Genomic DNA, 17,233 nt, shown 5'->3' with positions numbered 1-17,233 from the left:
TCTGCCTGCTGTGTCTACGGGTTTCTTTTTCTTTTTAATTTACTTTTGGCTGTGTTGGGTCTTCGTTGTGGTGCTCGAGCTTCTCATTGCGGTGGCTTCTTTTGTTGCAGAGCACGGGCTCTAGGCGCACGGGCTTCAGTAGCTGTAGCACATGGGCTCAGTAGTTGTGGCTCGAGGGCTCTAGAGCGCAGGCTCACTAGTTGTGGTGCATGGGCTTAGCTGCTCCACGGTATGTGGGATCTTCCCAGACCAGGGCTTGAACCCGTGTCCCCTGCATTGACAGGTGGATTCTTAACCACTGTGCCACCAGGGAAGTCCTGTGTCTACGATTTGATGACTGTGGACGTTTCACATAAAAAGAATCACACACGTGGTCTCCTTGACGGGCTTCTCTCACTGAGTGTCATGTGTTCAAGATGTATCATGTGTGTACATGTCAGTGCTTCCTTCCTTCCACGGCCGAGTGGTCATCTGTTGTGTGGCTGCATGGCATTTTGTTCGGGGGTGGGGGGGGTTCTCACTGAGATACTATGTAATACTGGATTAATTATGACTGCATCTCTCTTGTTGAGCGGTTGATAAAATTGAGCTTTCTTTTTCTGGCAAATACATAGAATAAAACTGTCTTCAAAACAGAACAAAGCAAAACAAACCCTCAGCCTGTGCCTCGAGTATGGTAAAGGCATTTCACATACAGGCCAGAACACAGAGTGACAGATGCCACAGGTGTGGAGTGAGCAGAGGTGGGATCTCCCCTGCATCAGCTGGACCAGAGAAAGCCCACAGGCAGGCAGGCCACGCAACTTGCTGATGGAGGGAACACCATGGGCTGGGCCTGTCTCCTCACTGGACAGAAAGCTCCGACTTTCTGTCGGAGATGCAGAAATGCAGCAGGCGCTTCAGAACAGAACATGCTTCAGATGCAGAAATGCAGCAGGTGCTTCAGAACAAGGCAGCCCAGCCTGCAGCCTCAGCCCCGTCTCCCTCACCAGAAACAGAGTCTGAGCGATACTGAGCTCCGTCTGCATCTCGCTCTGCTACACACATGCTCCACCAGCATCCTCTATTATGAACACGGCAGAATTATACATGGACCTCTCTGTGTAGAAACTGGGATTATACATTCCAGGTTGTGTTTTTCTCAACCTTGTTTCTAATGTTTCATAGATGCTCTGCTCTGAGGAAATAACTAGGAAATAATCAAAAGAAAGTTTTGGGAAGCAGTGTTGTAAGTGTAATAATTTCCAAACACAGGTATGAGCAATGAGGTAAAGACAAATGAAGAAGTAAGCCTTCTTTCTATGAGTTGTCCTTTTCTCTGAGCCTGTGAACAATTCTAGATTTTGAAAAAAATCTGTCTCCTGCCCCACCCCCTCACTCATCCCACCCCCACCTCCACAGGAAGACATGAGGATCTGCACTGCTGGGCTTGTTTATGTGTGTGTGTGTTGAGCGGGAGGAATTTCACAAAGTAGTACCTGATGTCCGTGCTTCTGTGGCTAAATAAGACCCTTATGTGCCAAAGATCTTGGGCAGCAACAGTCCCATTTCACACATAAAACCACCTTTAGAGCAGCATCTCTGAGTCAAAAGAGAATATGGAGCAAAGTAGCTAGGCAGCCGACGGGGAGAATGAAACTAATTAACAGATTCGTTTAGCGTGACATTTGGGACAGGTGACAGGCCTGGATTGTTCCTCACACAATCTGCCCTCATGCAGCTCAATCAGGAAACGTCAGGAGGGCACCAGGTGCGGGGTCTTCCTTAAACCCCAACACTGTCAGACGACTTTTGTGTCAACAGCAATACTTCCCTCCTGCTAAGCAAATAATAGACGTGTTCCCACCAATGCCCAAGTGTCGAGAGAAGAGATCTGCTTGCAAATCCTTATTAAAACAATTAAAATTTGCCTTTAACACAAACACACAGAGAAGCCTGTGATTTGGCACTGGAGATGGTTAATGGAGCATTCAGAACCAGATGAGTTATTGTTATTTAACGTTTAAATGGCATGTAACAATTGCAAAATGCTGTATCGCTCCAACTCATCACTTCTGGTGGCCTGGGACTTCCTGCTCACACAGCCGATCCAGACTCCTGCCAGGAGCCAGTCTCTGTCACAGCACCTCTGGGAGGAGCGCAGGGATCTGAGTCTGATTCATGAACGTGGAGAGGAAATGCTGTGATATCGGAAGTGAGAAAAGCTGCGTATCAGGGCCTCTGCTGCCTGTGAAAGTTGTGTCAACTTCCTTTAGCTTTGTGGGTCTCCATCTCAGTCTTAAAGATGTCCTGAGAAGAGCCTTCCACTCAATAGCACCTCCATGTCCATCTTCACAACCTCCAGGTTTTCATCACCACCACCATCACCATCACCACCATCTCCACCATCACCACCATCTCCACCATCACCACCATCTCCACCATCTCCACCATCTCCACCATCACCACCATTTCCACCATCACCACCATCTCCACCATCTCCACCATCACCACCATCACCACCATCTCCACCATCTCCACCATCACCACCATCTCCACCATCTCCACCATCTCCACCATCACCACCATCTCCACCATCACCACCATCACCATCACCACCATCTCCACCATCACCACCATCTCCACCATCTCTACCATCTCCACCATCACCACCATCTCCACCATCTCCACCATCACCACCAGCACCTTCATCACCAACATTCCTATTAACACCATCTCTACCCTCATCATCACATTCCTCATCATCACATCACTACCACCACTACCACCACCAGGAAATGGCAAACTATAGCCCACAGGACAAATCCAGCCCACAAGCTAAGAAAGATTTTTACATTTTTAAATGATTGAAGATAAGAATTATATTCCATGATACATGAAAACTAAGAAATTCAAAAGTCAGTGTCTATAAATACAGTTTTATTGAACCCCATCCACATCCATTCATTCACATATGCCTCTGACTGTTCTGCACTAAAAGAAAAGAGTTGAGCACATTTAATAAGAGGCCATATGGTCTGCAAAGCCTAAAGTGTTTGCTATCTGGCTCTTCACAGGGAAAGCTGAGTGATTCCTGACCATAACCCCTCCCATGCCACCACCATCACTGCTAACACCACTACCACCAGCACAAGTGATGTTGCCACTACCATCACCATCAACAGCAACGACACCCCACCCCCACCGCCCATACCACTCTATGGTTTGGAGGTGTGGAGACCACCCACGTGGTCAAAGAATCCCATGAAAAAGCTGTGAATGAGGACACAGAATCAAGCAAGAATATTCTTCCCCACCAGTGAGTGAGAGAGAGAGAAGCCTTGTAAGAAGTATTCTTGTCCCTGAGATCTTGTGGGTGAACCTGCAGCCACAAGCCTGCACTCGCACCCGAGTCCTCACACCCTGAGTCCTCACCCTCCGTGTGCCTTGAACACTCAGCTTGGAGTGTCTCGGGCTGGGAACTTCCCCCCCAGCCTTCCCCGATTCTTGGCAGAAGCAAATGAAAATCCCTTCTGGAAGAATGTGCTAAAGACGGGTCTCAGAACATGTTCACAGATCATGCTCTGGAACCTGAGTCTGGGATGAAGCACTTGAGGAAATAAGCCCCAGTCAGCAGGGGCAAAGCAAACGCTGCACGACCAGGATCACACTGGCTGCAGGTATTGACATCGGGTACAAGGTGTAGAATGAACACGCTTACTGTGTTTGAAAATGCAGGACTTAGAACTTTAAAAGTAAAAAAAAATGACATTTTTTGAAATTAAAACCTCAATGGACAGACTGTCCGCTCTGGCATTAAAGTTGACGAGCGGCTCCAAGGGATTCTCTTACTACAAAATAAAACCCAGGATTAGAACACATTTGGAGACGTGCTGGTTGTGAAGCAAAATCACCAAAATCACTGCCATTCCTTAAATAACTACTGGGATGGGCAGAGTTGTACTGATTTAGGATGACAAATGCAACAATGACAGTGAGTTATGCAGCCTTGGTAGAGAAACAAGATGATGAAGTTGATCCCGGACCCCTATTCTTGGCCAAGACTCTTGATGGAAGTGGTGTCAGTGTAAGCACACACTACAGTCACCTGGAGGCCTTGTCCAAGCATAGACTCCCAGTGGGATGGGGATGCATTCAGTGGGATGGGGATGCAGATCCACGGACCACACTTTGAGACCCACTGTTCTGTAGATTATGACATAGCATCAAGTAAGTGATGACCCCTGGCCACAGGCAGAAATAGAATCAAAACTCTAGGGTGGAAAGCCCCCCAAATGTAAGCACATAATAAGATCAAGCAATGAGCTGACAATGAAAGTTCCCCATACACAAAGACTGTATGTCCCTGTGAGTGAGAATCAATAGAAAAAAAAAAGCACTTTGGACAATCAAGGACTTCAGATATTGGAATAGTAGGAAGATAGAACAATTGTTTATAAAATATTTACAGAAATATTTGTAGAAATGTAGAGTTATAAAATTTGTGAAATATTTATGAGAGAAATAGAAATATTTAAAGATGAGCAAGTCACAAGAGACTATCAGAAATAAACAGAAAAAATAAAAATAGCTTGAATTTTAAAAAGTGAAAATATTTAATGTGTTAGAAAAACACAACAGAAGAATTAAAATAGCAAAATAGATGCAGCTAAAAAAAAAAAAAACAACTAGAAGATGAATCTGAGAAAATACCCAGAATACATCATTAAAAGAAAAGATAGAAAATAGAAAATGTTGGTTAAGAGTGTGGAGTGCAGAATAAGAAGGTTCAACCACTTCTAGTAGGAGTTCCAGAAAGAGAGAAGAAAGGGCAGATAAGCACAGGAAATGCCACATGTACATGCTGTAGTCAAACTGATAAATGTGAACTTCAAGGAGACCTTAAAAGCAGTTGCAGGAAAAGGGCAGATAATTTACTCAGCAACAAACATCAGAATGACAACCGACATCAGGTAACAGGGATGGGCTGAGAGCTTCAGTGTATCAGAAGTAGCTGCCAACTTTAACTGTATGCAGTAAAATCGTCTTTCAAGAACAACGTGAGATAAGATAGATCGAGAAATGAAGAGACTTAAGCCAAAAAGAATTCTATACGATGCACTTCAGGAGGAAGAGAAATGATGCTGGCAGGTAGCTTGGGAGGCAAGGACTGGTGAACAGAGAAACCAACATCACATTCGTGAATCCAAACAAATAATGAGGATATACGACCCCCGCCCCTGAACTGTGAGGTTCATCTAAAAAATTTAAACACTGGAAAACAATAGTATGTAAATCAGGAAGTGGGTGATACTAAGAACCTTTCAATGTTGCACAAATGTCTTAAATTATTCAGTTTTAGACTTAGGTTAAATACGCCTGGGTAAATTTCAAGGATAACTACCAAATGAATAAAAATAGTATACACATTTCAAATCAGGAGAGAGAAAAAGTGAATAAGACTGAAAAAAAAAGCAGTACAAAAATAAAAATAAAAAATTGAGGTAACTAGTGAAAATATATCAGCATTCACAATAGGTATTAATTAGTTGAAAATGCCAATTAAAATGGATTTTTACTCAGGGTTTAAAACAGTATCCAGGGCTTCCCTGGTGGCACAGTGGTTAGCAGTCCGCCTCCCAATACAGGGGACATGGGTTTGAGCCCTGGTCTGGGAAGATCCCATATGCCATGGAGCAACTAAGTCTTTGTGCCACAACTACGGAATCTGCGTGCCACAACTACTGAAGCCCACGTGCCTAGAGCCCATGCTTCACAGCAAGAGGAGCCACTGCAATGAGAAGCCCACACACTGCAACCAAGAGTGGCCCCTGCTCACCACTGCTAGAAAAAGCCTGTGTGCAGCAATGAAGACCCAATGTAACCAAAAAAAAGAAAAAGAATGGAAAGAAAGAAGTAAAATTGTCTCTTTAAAAATAAATAAATAAACAAAACAGTATCCAGACATATGTTATTTATAAGAGACACACCTAAAGCATAAGGACGTGGAAGTACTGAAAGCAAAAGGATGAAAAACATGTATACAAGAAAAATCCTAAGCAGAAAATAAACCTGGCACAGTTTAGTGAATCAAAAACAAAGTAGACACCAAGGAGTAGGAAATGCCACTACATAGCAACATAGATAATACATAGTAAGAGGTTCAACTCACCAGGTTCAATGATCAACTTCTGTGCACACAATCAATTCATATCATAATCTACAAAGCGAAATTGGTAGAATTACAGGGATAATGGGATATCTTCACCACCAGAACAAGAGACTTCAAAACACTCTCTATATTATGTTAAGAAATAGACCAAAAATAAGAAAGACATGGAATATTCAAAAAGCAACGGTAGCAATTTTAAGCAATGAGCATATATAAAACTCTGCATCCAGAAATTAAAGAATAGATTCTTCTAGGCACATGTATTTTTTTTCTGTTTCTCCTTAGTTTTCCTTCCTTCCCTCCCTCCGTCCATTCCTCCCTCCCTTTCAAAAGTAGATCAAGTACTAAGCCATGAAGTACCAACACATTTCACATAATCAGTATCTTATAGACCATGTTCTCTAACCACAACACCGTTGATATAGCAGTCAATACATTTAGTAAAAACCACTCTCATTTGGCAGTGAAGAAAAAAGAAATACTTTCTTAAGAAACATTGGACTAAAGAAGAATCATAACAAAATATAAATTTATTTAGAACTGAATCACAGTGAAAAAACTACATATTAAAACAAACTACATGGGGGATTCCCTGGTGGAGCAGTGGTTAAGAATCTGCCTGCCAATGCAGGGGACACAGGTTCGATCCCTGGCCTGGGAAGTGGGATATCCTACATGCCATGGAGCAACTAAGCCCGTGTGCCACAACTAATGAGCCTGTGCTCTAGAGCCTGCGTGCCATAACTACTGAGCCCGCGTGCCACAACTACTGAAGCCCACGTGGCCTAGAGCCTGTGCTCTGCAACAAGAGAAGCCACGACAGTGAGAAGCCTGTGCACCTCAATGAAGAGTAGCCCCTGCTCACTGCAACTAGAGAAAGCCCATGCGCAGCAACAAAGACCCAACACAGCTCCCCCGCCAAAAAAATAATAAATAAATTAAAAAAAAATAAAACAAACTACATATCAAAACCTAGGGATGCAGATGAAGAGGTACTTAGAGGAAAAGGGATAGCCTTAAATGCATATATTAGGAAAATAAAGGCTGAAACATAATGAGTCAACATCCAAATAATAAATTAGCCAAAATAATAACAAAGGGAATGAATACATGTGACAGGTAGTAATAAAGATAAGAGCAGAAATAGTGAAATAGAAAGCAGAGGCACAACACAGGGAACCAGCAAAGACAAAGTCTGTTCTTTGGAAAACCCTCTGGTGGCCCTGATGAGAGGCTGGGTGCCCATGACCAAGCCGGGCTTCTGACCCTGGATGGAGATCTCATTAAAATACTACTGAAAGAATAAGAGAGGCAGAGTCAAGATGGCGGTGTGGGAAGACGTGGAGTTAGCCTCTTCCCACAACTAGGGTGCCTACTGGCCACTGGTGGGGGACTCTGACGCCCAAGGAGACAGGAGGAACCCCAAAGTGAACTGGTAGGACGTAGTGGGACTCAGTGGGGAGGAGAAGTGGAGGCCAGACAGGATCAGGAGAGGCAGGCAGGAGGGATTCTCTGGGAAAAGCTGGAGAGGAGCAGAGGGCGATCACCTGGCCCACTGGGGTCGGAACCTGCTGAGCTCCCAAGCTGGTACCCCACCTCCAAAGCCCCATCCAGACCGTGTAGGTCCTGGGGGCATAGGAGAGAGACTGGGGAGATCAGGAGAGGCAGGCGGGAGGGGCCCTCTGGGAGGAGTGGGAGAGGAGTGGAGGGTGATTGCCCCACCCACTCAAGCCCAGGAAGCCTGCTGGGCTCCCAGGTGAGGTCCCCTGCCCTCTGAGACCTGGGGTGGAGGGCATGCCTGGGCCCCTTCTGTTCCGTGAGCCCAAGTCCAACCCCCTACAGCCCCCAGGGGCTTTTCCAGTGCTATGGGTCCTGAGCATTGGTCCTGCCCACTGTGCAAATCTTGCCCTTGCTTAGGCCCTGCCATCCACAGTCAAGGCCTTCCCCCTCCTTTTTTTTTCTTTTCCTTCCTCCTCTTTTTTACTATTGTGGTACTGATGTACCTTCCAGTTTACTCATCTATATTTTTATTTTTACATTCTTTCTAACATATCTTATAGTCTCCTAGTCTAATTTTATTTTTTACTTTGTTATTGTTCTTTTTTTTTTTTTTTTTTTGCTGCCCCACACAGCTTGTGGTTTCTTGGTTCTTGAGCCTGCGGTTGGGCCAAAGCTCCTGCAGTGGGAGCTCCGAGTCGGAACCACTGGACTAACAGAGAACCTCAGACCCAAAGAAATATCCATTGGAGTGAGGCCTCACGGAGTTCCTCATCTCAGCACCAAGACGCAGTTCTACCCAGTAGCCTACAAACTCCAATGTTGGAAGCCTCAGACCAAACAACTAGTAAGACAGAAACACAATCCCACCAATTAAAAAAAAAAAAAAAAAAAAAAGAGATGGCAAAAAAATATGTCACAGATGAAGGAGCAAGGCAAAAACGTACAAGACTAAATAAATGAAGAGGAAATAGGCAATCTACCTGAAAAAGAATTCAGAGTAATGATAGTAAAGATGATCCAGAATCTCGGAAATAGAATGGAGGCATGGATTGAGAAAATACAAGAAATGTTTAACAAAGATCTAGAAGAACTAAAGAACAAACAAACAGAGATGAACAACACAATAACTGAAATAAAAATACATTAGAAGGAATCAATAACAGAATAACTGAGGCAGAAGATTGAATAAGTGAGCTGGAAGACAAAACGGTGGAAATAACTGCCGAGGAGCAGAATAAAGAAAAAAGAATGAAAAGAATTGAAGACAATCTCAGAGACCTCTGGGACAACACTAAACGCACCAACATTCGAATTATACGGGTGCCAGAAGAAGAGAAAAAGAAAGGGTCTAAGAAAATATTTGAAGAGGTTATAGTTGAAAACTTCCCTAACATGGGAAAGGAAATAGTCATTCAAGTCCAGGAAGCACAGAGAGCCCCATACAGGATAAACCCTAGGAAAAACACACCAAGACACATATTAATCAAACTAACAAAAATTAAATTCAAAGAAAAAATATTAAAAGCAGCAAGGGAAAAACAAAAAATAACATACAAAGGGATCCCCATAAGCTTATCAGCTGATTTTTCAGTGGAAACTCTGAAGGTCAGAAGTTTCCAGAAGTATCCAGAGTGGCAGGATATACTTAAAGTGATGAAAGAGAAAAACCTACAACCAAGATTACTCTACCCAGCAAGGATCTCATTCAGATTCGATGGAGAAGTCAACAGCTTTTCAGACAAGCAAAAGCTAAGAGAATTCGGCACCACCAAACCAGCTTTATAACAAATGCTGAAGAAACTTCTCTAAGCGGGAAACACAAGAGAAGAAAAGGACCCACAAAAACAAACACAAAACTGTTGAGAAAATGGTAATAGGAACATACATATTGATAATAACCTTGAATGTAAATGGATTAAATGCTCCAACCAAGACACAGACTGGCTGAATGGATACAAAAACAAGATCCATATATATTCTGTCTGCAAGAGACCCACTTCAGACCTAGGGACACATACAGACTGAAAGTGAAGAGATGGAAAAAGATATTCCATGCAAATGGAAATCAAAAGAAATCTGGAGTAGCAATACTCGTATCAGATAAAATAGACTTTAAAATAAAGACTGTTACAAGAGATAATGAGGGACACTACATAATGATCAAAGGGTCAATCCAAGAAGGAGATATAACAATTATAAATATTTATGCACCCAAAAAAGGAGCACCACAATACATAAGGCAAATGCTAACAACCATGAAAGGAGAAATTGACAGTAAAACAATAATAGTGGGGGACTCTAACATCCCACTTACACCAATGGACAGATTATCCAAACAGAAAGTAAATAAGGAAACATAAGCTTTAAACAACACAAAGACCAGATAGATCTAATTGATATTTATAGAACATTCTACCCAAAAGTGGCAGAATACACATTCTTCTCAAGTGCATATGGAACATTCTCCAGGATAGATCACATCTTGGGTCACAAATCAAGCCTCAGAAAGTTTAAGAAAATTGAAATCGTTTCAAGCATCTTTTCTGACCACAATGTTATGAGATTGGAAATCAATTACAGGAAAAAAAACCTGTAAAAAGCACAAATACATGGAGGCTAAAGAGTGTGATATTAAATAACCAAGAGATCACTGAAGAAATCAGAGAAGAAATAAAAGAACACACGGAAACAAATGACAACAAAAACACAATGACGCAAAACCTATAGGATGCAGCAAAAGCAGTTCTAAGAGGGACGTTTATAGCAATTCAATCTCACCTCAAGAAACAAGAAAAATCTCAAACAATCTAACCCTACACTTAAAGCAACTAGAGAAAGAAGAACAAAGAAAACCCAAAGTCAGCAGAAGCAAAGAAATCATAAAGATCAGAGCAGAAATAAATGAAATAGAAATGAAGAAAACAATAGCAAAGATCAATAAAACTAAAAGTTGGTTCTTTGAGAAGATAAACAAAATTGATAAACGCTTAGCCAGACTCATCAAGTAGAAAAGGGAGAAAATGCAAATCAATATAATTAGAAATGAAAAAGGAGAAATCACAACTGACACTGCAGAAATACAAACGATTATAAGAGACTACTACAAACAACTATATGCCAATAAAATGGACAACCACAAAGAAATGGACAAATTCTTGGAAAGGTACAATTTTCCAAGACTGAACCAGGAAAAATTAGAAACTATAAACAGACCTATCACAAGTAATGAAATTGAAAGTGTAATTAAAAATCTTCCAACAAACAAAAGTTCAGGACCAGATGGCTTCACAGGTGAATTCTATCAAACATTTAAAGAAGAGCTACCACTGATCCTTCTCAAACTCTTCCAAAAATTTGCAGAGAGAGAAACACTCCCAAATTCATTCTATGAAGCCACCATCACCCTGATACCAAAACCAGAAAAAGATATCACAAAAAATAAAATTATAGACCAATATCACTGATGAACATAGATGCAAAAATCCTGAACAAAATACTAGCAAACAGAATCCAATGGCACATTAAAAGGATCATACACCATGATCAAGTGGGATTTATTCCAGGGATGCAAGAATTCTTCAATATATGCAAATCAATCAATGTGATACACCACATTAACATATTAAGGAATAAAAACCATATGATCATCTCAATAGATGCAGAAAAAGCTTTTGACAAAATTCAACACCGATTTATGATAAAAACTCTGCAGAAAATGGGCATAGAGGGAACCTACCTGAACATAATAAAGGTCATATATGACAAACCCACAGCAAGCATTGTACTCAATGGTGAAAAACTGAAAGCATTTCCACTAAGATCAGGAACAAGACAAGGATGTCTACTCTTGCCACTCTTATTCAACACAATTTTGGAAGTCCTAGCCACAGCAAGCAGAGAAGAAAAAGAAATAAAATGAATACAAATTGGAAAAGAAGAAGTAAAACTGTCACTGTTTGCCAATGACATGATACTATACATAGAAAATCCTAAAGATGCCACCAGAAAACTACTAGAACTAATCAATGAATTTGGTAAGTTTTCAGGATACAAAATTAATGCACAGAAATCTCTGGCATTCCTATACACTAACAATGAAAAATCAGAAAGAGAAATTAAGGAAACACTCCCATTTACCACTGCAACAAAAAGAATAAAATACCTAGGAATAAAGCTGACTAAGGAGGCGAAAGAGTTGTACTCAGAAAACTGTAAAACACTGATGAAAGAAATCAAAGATGACATAAACAGATGGAGAAATATACCATGTTCTTGGATTGGAAGAATCAATATTGTGAGAATGACTCTACTACCCAAAGCAATCTACAGATTCAATGCAATCCCTATCAAACTACCAATGGCATTCTTCACAGAATTAGGACAAAAAATTTTACAATTTGATGGAAACACAAAAGACCCCGAATAGCCAAAGCAATCTTGAGAAAGAAAAACGGAGTTGGAGGAATCAGGCTCCCCGACTTCACAGTATACCACAAAGCTACAGTAATTAATACAGTATTACTGGTGCAAAAACAGAAATATAGATCAATGGTACAGGATAGAAAGCCCAGAGATAAACCCATGCACATATGGGCACCTAATTTATGACAAAGGAGGTGAGGATATACAATGGAGAAAAGACAACCTCTTCAGTAAGTGGTGCTGGGAAAACTGGACAGCTACATGTAAAAGAATGAAATTAGAACATTCTCTAACACCATACACAAAAATAAACTCCAAATGGGTTAAAGACTTAAATGTAAGACCAGACACTATAAAACTATTAGAGGAAAAACACTCTTTGACATAAACCACAGCAAGATCTTTTTTGACCCACTTCCTAGAATAACAGAAATGAAACCAAAAATTAAAAAATGGGACTTAATTAAACTTAAACGCTTTTGCACAGCAAAGGAAACCATAAACAAGATGAAAAGACAACCCTCAGGATGGGAGAAAATATTTGCAAATGAAACAACAGACAAAGGGTTAATCTCCAAAGTATACAAACAGCTCGTGGAGCTTAATATCAAGAAAACAAACAACCCAGTTAAAAAATGGGCAGAAGACCTAAATAGACATTTCACGAAGGAAGACATACAGATGGCCAAGAGGCACATGAAAAGATGCTCAACATCACTAATTATTAGAGAAATGCAATCAAAACTACAATGAGGTGTCACCTCATGCTGGTCAGAATGGCCATTATCAAAAAATCTAGAAACAATAAATGCTGGGAAAGGGTGTGGTGAAAAGGGAACCCTCCTGCACTGTTGGTGGGAATGTAAATGGATACAACCATTACGGAAAACAGTATGGAGGTTCCTTAAAATACTAAAAATAGAACTACCATATGACTTAGCAATCCCACTACTGGGCATATACCCTGAGAAAACCATAATTCAAAAAGAGTCATGTACCACAATGTTCATTGCAGCTCTATTTGCAATAGCCAGGACATGGAAGCAACCTAAAAGTCCATCAACAGATGAATGGATAAAGAAGATGTGGCACATATATACAATGGAATATTACTCAGCCATAAAAAGAAACGAAACTGAGTTATTTGTAGTGAGGTGGATGGACCTAGAGTCTGTCACACAGAGTGAAGTAAGTCAGAAGGAGAAAAACAAATACCACAAATATATGCTAATGAATGTAAATGGAATCTAAAAAAGAAATGGTACTGATGAACCTAGTTGTAGGGCAGGAATTTATTCTACTCTTTAGAGGTAGACATACAGAATGGACTTGAGGATATGGAGTGGGAAGGCGAAGCTGGCACGAAGTGAGAGTAGCATCGATATATATATACTACCGAATGTAAAATAGTTGGCTGGTGGGAAGCAGCAGCATAGCACAGGGAGATCGGCTCAGTGCTTTGCAATGACCTAGAGGGGTGGGATAGGGAGTGTGGGAGGGAGGCTCAAGAGGGAGGGGATATGGGGACATGTGTATACATATCGCTGATTTGCTTTGTTGTGCAACAGAAACTAACACAGTATTGTGAAGCAGTTATACTCCAATAAAGATCTATTAAAGAAAAAAGAATAAGAAAGGTCTTGCTAGAAAAGAAAGTAGTAACAAATACTTAAAGAATTTTGAAAAGCCACAGTAGAGCTGAAAGAAGGAAGGGACGAGGTGGCCGAAGCTTGGAATCCGAGGGGACACGGGTGGTGGCTGAGGGGACGGGCACACAGGCTGACACCTGACTTCCCATTAGAACAACACAGGCTGGAATGACAGTGGGGTCGTGCCCTCAAAGTCGGGAGAAAAACTTTAAGTTATGCACCCCAGCAAGCAATCATTCGAGTGTGAGCAAAAACAAAAAGGAAACCGAACAACAATGGTAAATATTTTCAGCACTCAGAATATTTACCTCGCACACGCCCTCTCTAAATAAGTTGCTCACACATTTACTCCAGAAAAAAAAGTGACTGTGAAAACCAAAGAAGTGGGTAATCAGGGATAAAAGAAACAGTGAATATCCAGAAATGAATAAAAAGAAATCCCTGTATAGCAGCTTTCTTGCAGCAATCTGTTTAATTTATAACAAACATCTGTGGGCTTCACAAAGGCAAATTATGTTTGTTGTGTTGTTTCCTCAACAACAGGAAACACAGAAAAAACACGGTGCTAGAAGACACCAGGGATGCTGGATGAAGGGACAGGGTTCTTCCCTCAATGTTAAAAGAAGGTTATTTAGAAACTGCAGGAGAAACACACAACCAGAAAAACTGTACAAGAGTTCCATGTGTCTAAATACAAAGAAAACAAAATTTCTCACTATTTTGGGCAGCTTTGGAACATAAAAGGGCAGAACCCGTTTGACCTGGACACTAAGACTATTTCTTCTTCTGGTACAGGACGTCTGATACTGGCAACTAGTACAGAGGAAATAGTATTTTATCACTACAACTTGAGTTTACAGTCAGTAATATTTATCGAATCATGATGATAACTTTAATAATTTAACATTTGGAATCTACATAATTAAAAAACAGATTTTAAAGGTTACCAGTCCTGACCAAGTTGTCATCATCATCATTTTGGCCAAGAAGTGCTGGGCATTTCCTACATGCCAGGCACTGTGCTAAAACCTTTATAAGGATTATCCTGTTTAATTTTCAAAATAACCCCTTGAGGTAGGTATTACCGTTATCCTCATTCCATCAATGGGGAAACTAAGGACCAAGAGGCTGAGTACCCTGCCCTCACCTGCAAGCAGAGCCAGAGTCACAGCCAGGAAGCCTGATTTCAGGATCTGACTCACAGCCACTAAGCGAGACACACTCACCCCAGAGTTAATTCAGGAAACAGCCGAGCTCACAGGAAGGCACATGGTATGAGGGAAGAAGAGTGGGCAAGCGTGCCGCCCACGGCCTCCTCCTGCCTGGTAGGAAGATGGGAGATGGGGGTTTAATCACGTCCATTTACAGATACAATAGTAACAGACAGAAGAATTCAAAATTACACACCAGAAAGGTTGGGGGAGGTGGAAGGAGATGGGCAGCAATATTAGTGATCTTCATTCTAGCCTTCAGTAAGCGAAATTCTCCCCTGTCGAAGCAGGGAGTCCACTGGACAGAATCTAAAGCCAACAGAGCAAGAAAAAACCAGATGCACCCAGCAGTACAGGTGTCGTGATGGCTATCGAGAGGGACAGGTGGCCTCTGAGGAGCAAGATGGGGGTATGACTGATGTGTTAGGACTCAAGGTGAGAGGTCTGGAATTTTCACTGCTAATTTTGTCTACTACTTATTATTTTGCTGTGCCTTTGTTATCCTTGCTAAAATAACCACCAAAATATTTTTTAAGTCACTTATTGTGGAGCAATTGGAACCCTTGTGCATTGCTGGTAGGAGTGTAAAATGGTACAGCCACCATAGAAAACAGTTTGGTGGTTCCTCAGAAATTAAACAGAGAACTAGCATATGATCCAGCAATTCCACCTGTGGGTATTTACCCAAAAGAACTGAGAGCAGGGTCTCCAGGAGATATTTGTACACTGTGTTCGTAAGAGCATTAATCACGACAGGCACAAGGTGGAAGCAACCCACGTGCCCATCAACAGATGAAGGATAAGCAAAATGTGATACATCCATACAATGGAATATTATTCAGCCTTAAAAAGGAAGGAAATTCTGACATGTGCTACAACACGGAGGAAACTTGACGCTAAGTGAAATAAGCCAGATACAAAAGGACAAATACTGTATGATTCCACTTCTAGGAGGTACCTCCTGGTCAAATTCATAGAGATAGAAAGCAGGGTGGTGGTTACCAGGGACTGGGGGATGGGGAAGGGGAATTATTATTTAATGGATATAAGGTTCAATTCGGGATGACGAAAAAGTTCTGGAGATGGGTGGGGGTGATGATTGCACAACAATGTGAATATACTTAATATTACTGAACTGCATATCTAAAAATGGTCAAAATGGTAAATCTTATGTAATGTGCATTGAACCACATTAAAAAAAATGACTTTCTTCAAAAAAGGAAGCAACGACTTTGGCGTCCAAGCCAATAAGGTACAGTAAATTTGAAGTTATTTGAGTTTAATATAAATTAGTCCTTTTACCACTTTCTGGAAAATACAAGAACCTTAGAACATGTTAATTCAGATTACAGTCCCCCAATTCAGTACTATTATTGCCCTTCTTTAAAATCATATATATATAATATATACAAAATATTATTTTAAAAATATATAATTATATTAAGTATATATATTTAAACGCTATAATACTTTGTTATTGTTTTGTGCAGTTAATATTCACTTAAATTTGCTCACATACATAAAGATACACTCAGGGAAAACCCTTGTCATATTTCAACAAGTCTCAGTAGCCATTGATAGTAAGATGCGTCCCTATTTCAAAATTTCAGAAACGTTGAAGTGTGAAGACAGTGCGTATTAGAACTGGAGAAATACAATATTAAAGAGAACCTCAGACTGCAACATCTACTCAGAAAATCCTTTCGGGTGGGCTGCTTACTGAATAGGCTTAACCTGCAGTAGTTACATCCTGTGCTTTGTGGGGTGGTAGGGATGTGTGTGCGTGTGTGTGCGTGCACACACACACACGTGACTGCGCAGGGGAGAGACAGAGGGAGAGAGAACTTGACGGTGCACCCAGCAGACCAGAGTTTCATGAGGAATAAAATTACCAAAGGATCAAAGGAGCCACAGAGCAGCCCCTCCACATCCCAGAGGAGACACACACAGAAGCGGCCTGTGGATTGGCTGTTGCTAGGATCCATTTCATGGAAAAGAGTAAAAAGAAAGCTGTAAGAATGACATGCTTCTTACCATCCCAAATTCACAGAAATGAATCCAGAAGGAGAACACGGCCAGGTCCTCATTCACATCATAAACCGTCTACAGAAAGACGCTTAGGGGGCAGCGTGAGATCTCAGGGACCCACAAGAACAGACTGCGAGAGGGGTTTGCTCTTTCCCATGCAATGGGGTATTACTAACCCTCAGATTTGCTGAAATACACTAAAAGCATAAAAACGAAAAATGACATTCCCTCACATTTTCCCCATAACGAAGGGCTTCTTTAACCCAGAAACA

At 41.2% G+C, this 17,233-nt stretch overlaps 1 protein-coding gene across 8 annotated transcripts in view; it reads right to left on the bottom strand.

Annotated features, from left to right (window-relative positions):
• SYNDIG1 (synapse differentiation inducing 1) overlaps window positions 1-17,233 on the bottom strand; it is a 117,356-nt gene that overhangs the window by 67,684 nt on the left and 32,439 nt on the right. For 2 of the 8 annotated variants that reach the window (XM_060284406.1, XM_060284407.1), the window contains one exon: window positions 6,152-6,199. The exons of the other annotated variants lie outside the window; for them this stretch is intronic. The gene's annotated coding sequence lies outside the window, so the exon portion shown is untranslated. The remainder of the gene's footprint in view (window positions 1-6,151; window positions 6,200-17,233) is intronic. 8 annotated transcript variants of the gene reach the window in all.

Source organism: Globicephala melas, chromosome 15 (genome assembly GCF_963455315.2).
Source record: "Globicephala melas chromosome 15, mGloMel1.2, whole genome shotgun sequence".
NCBI classification, from domain to species: domain Eukaryota; kingdom Metazoa; phylum Chordata; class Mammalia; order Artiodactyla; family Delphinidae; genus Globicephala; species Globicephala melas.
The sequence above is the reverse complement of the archived record's forward strand: the minus strand, read 5'-3'. Positions and strand labels throughout refer to the sequence as shown.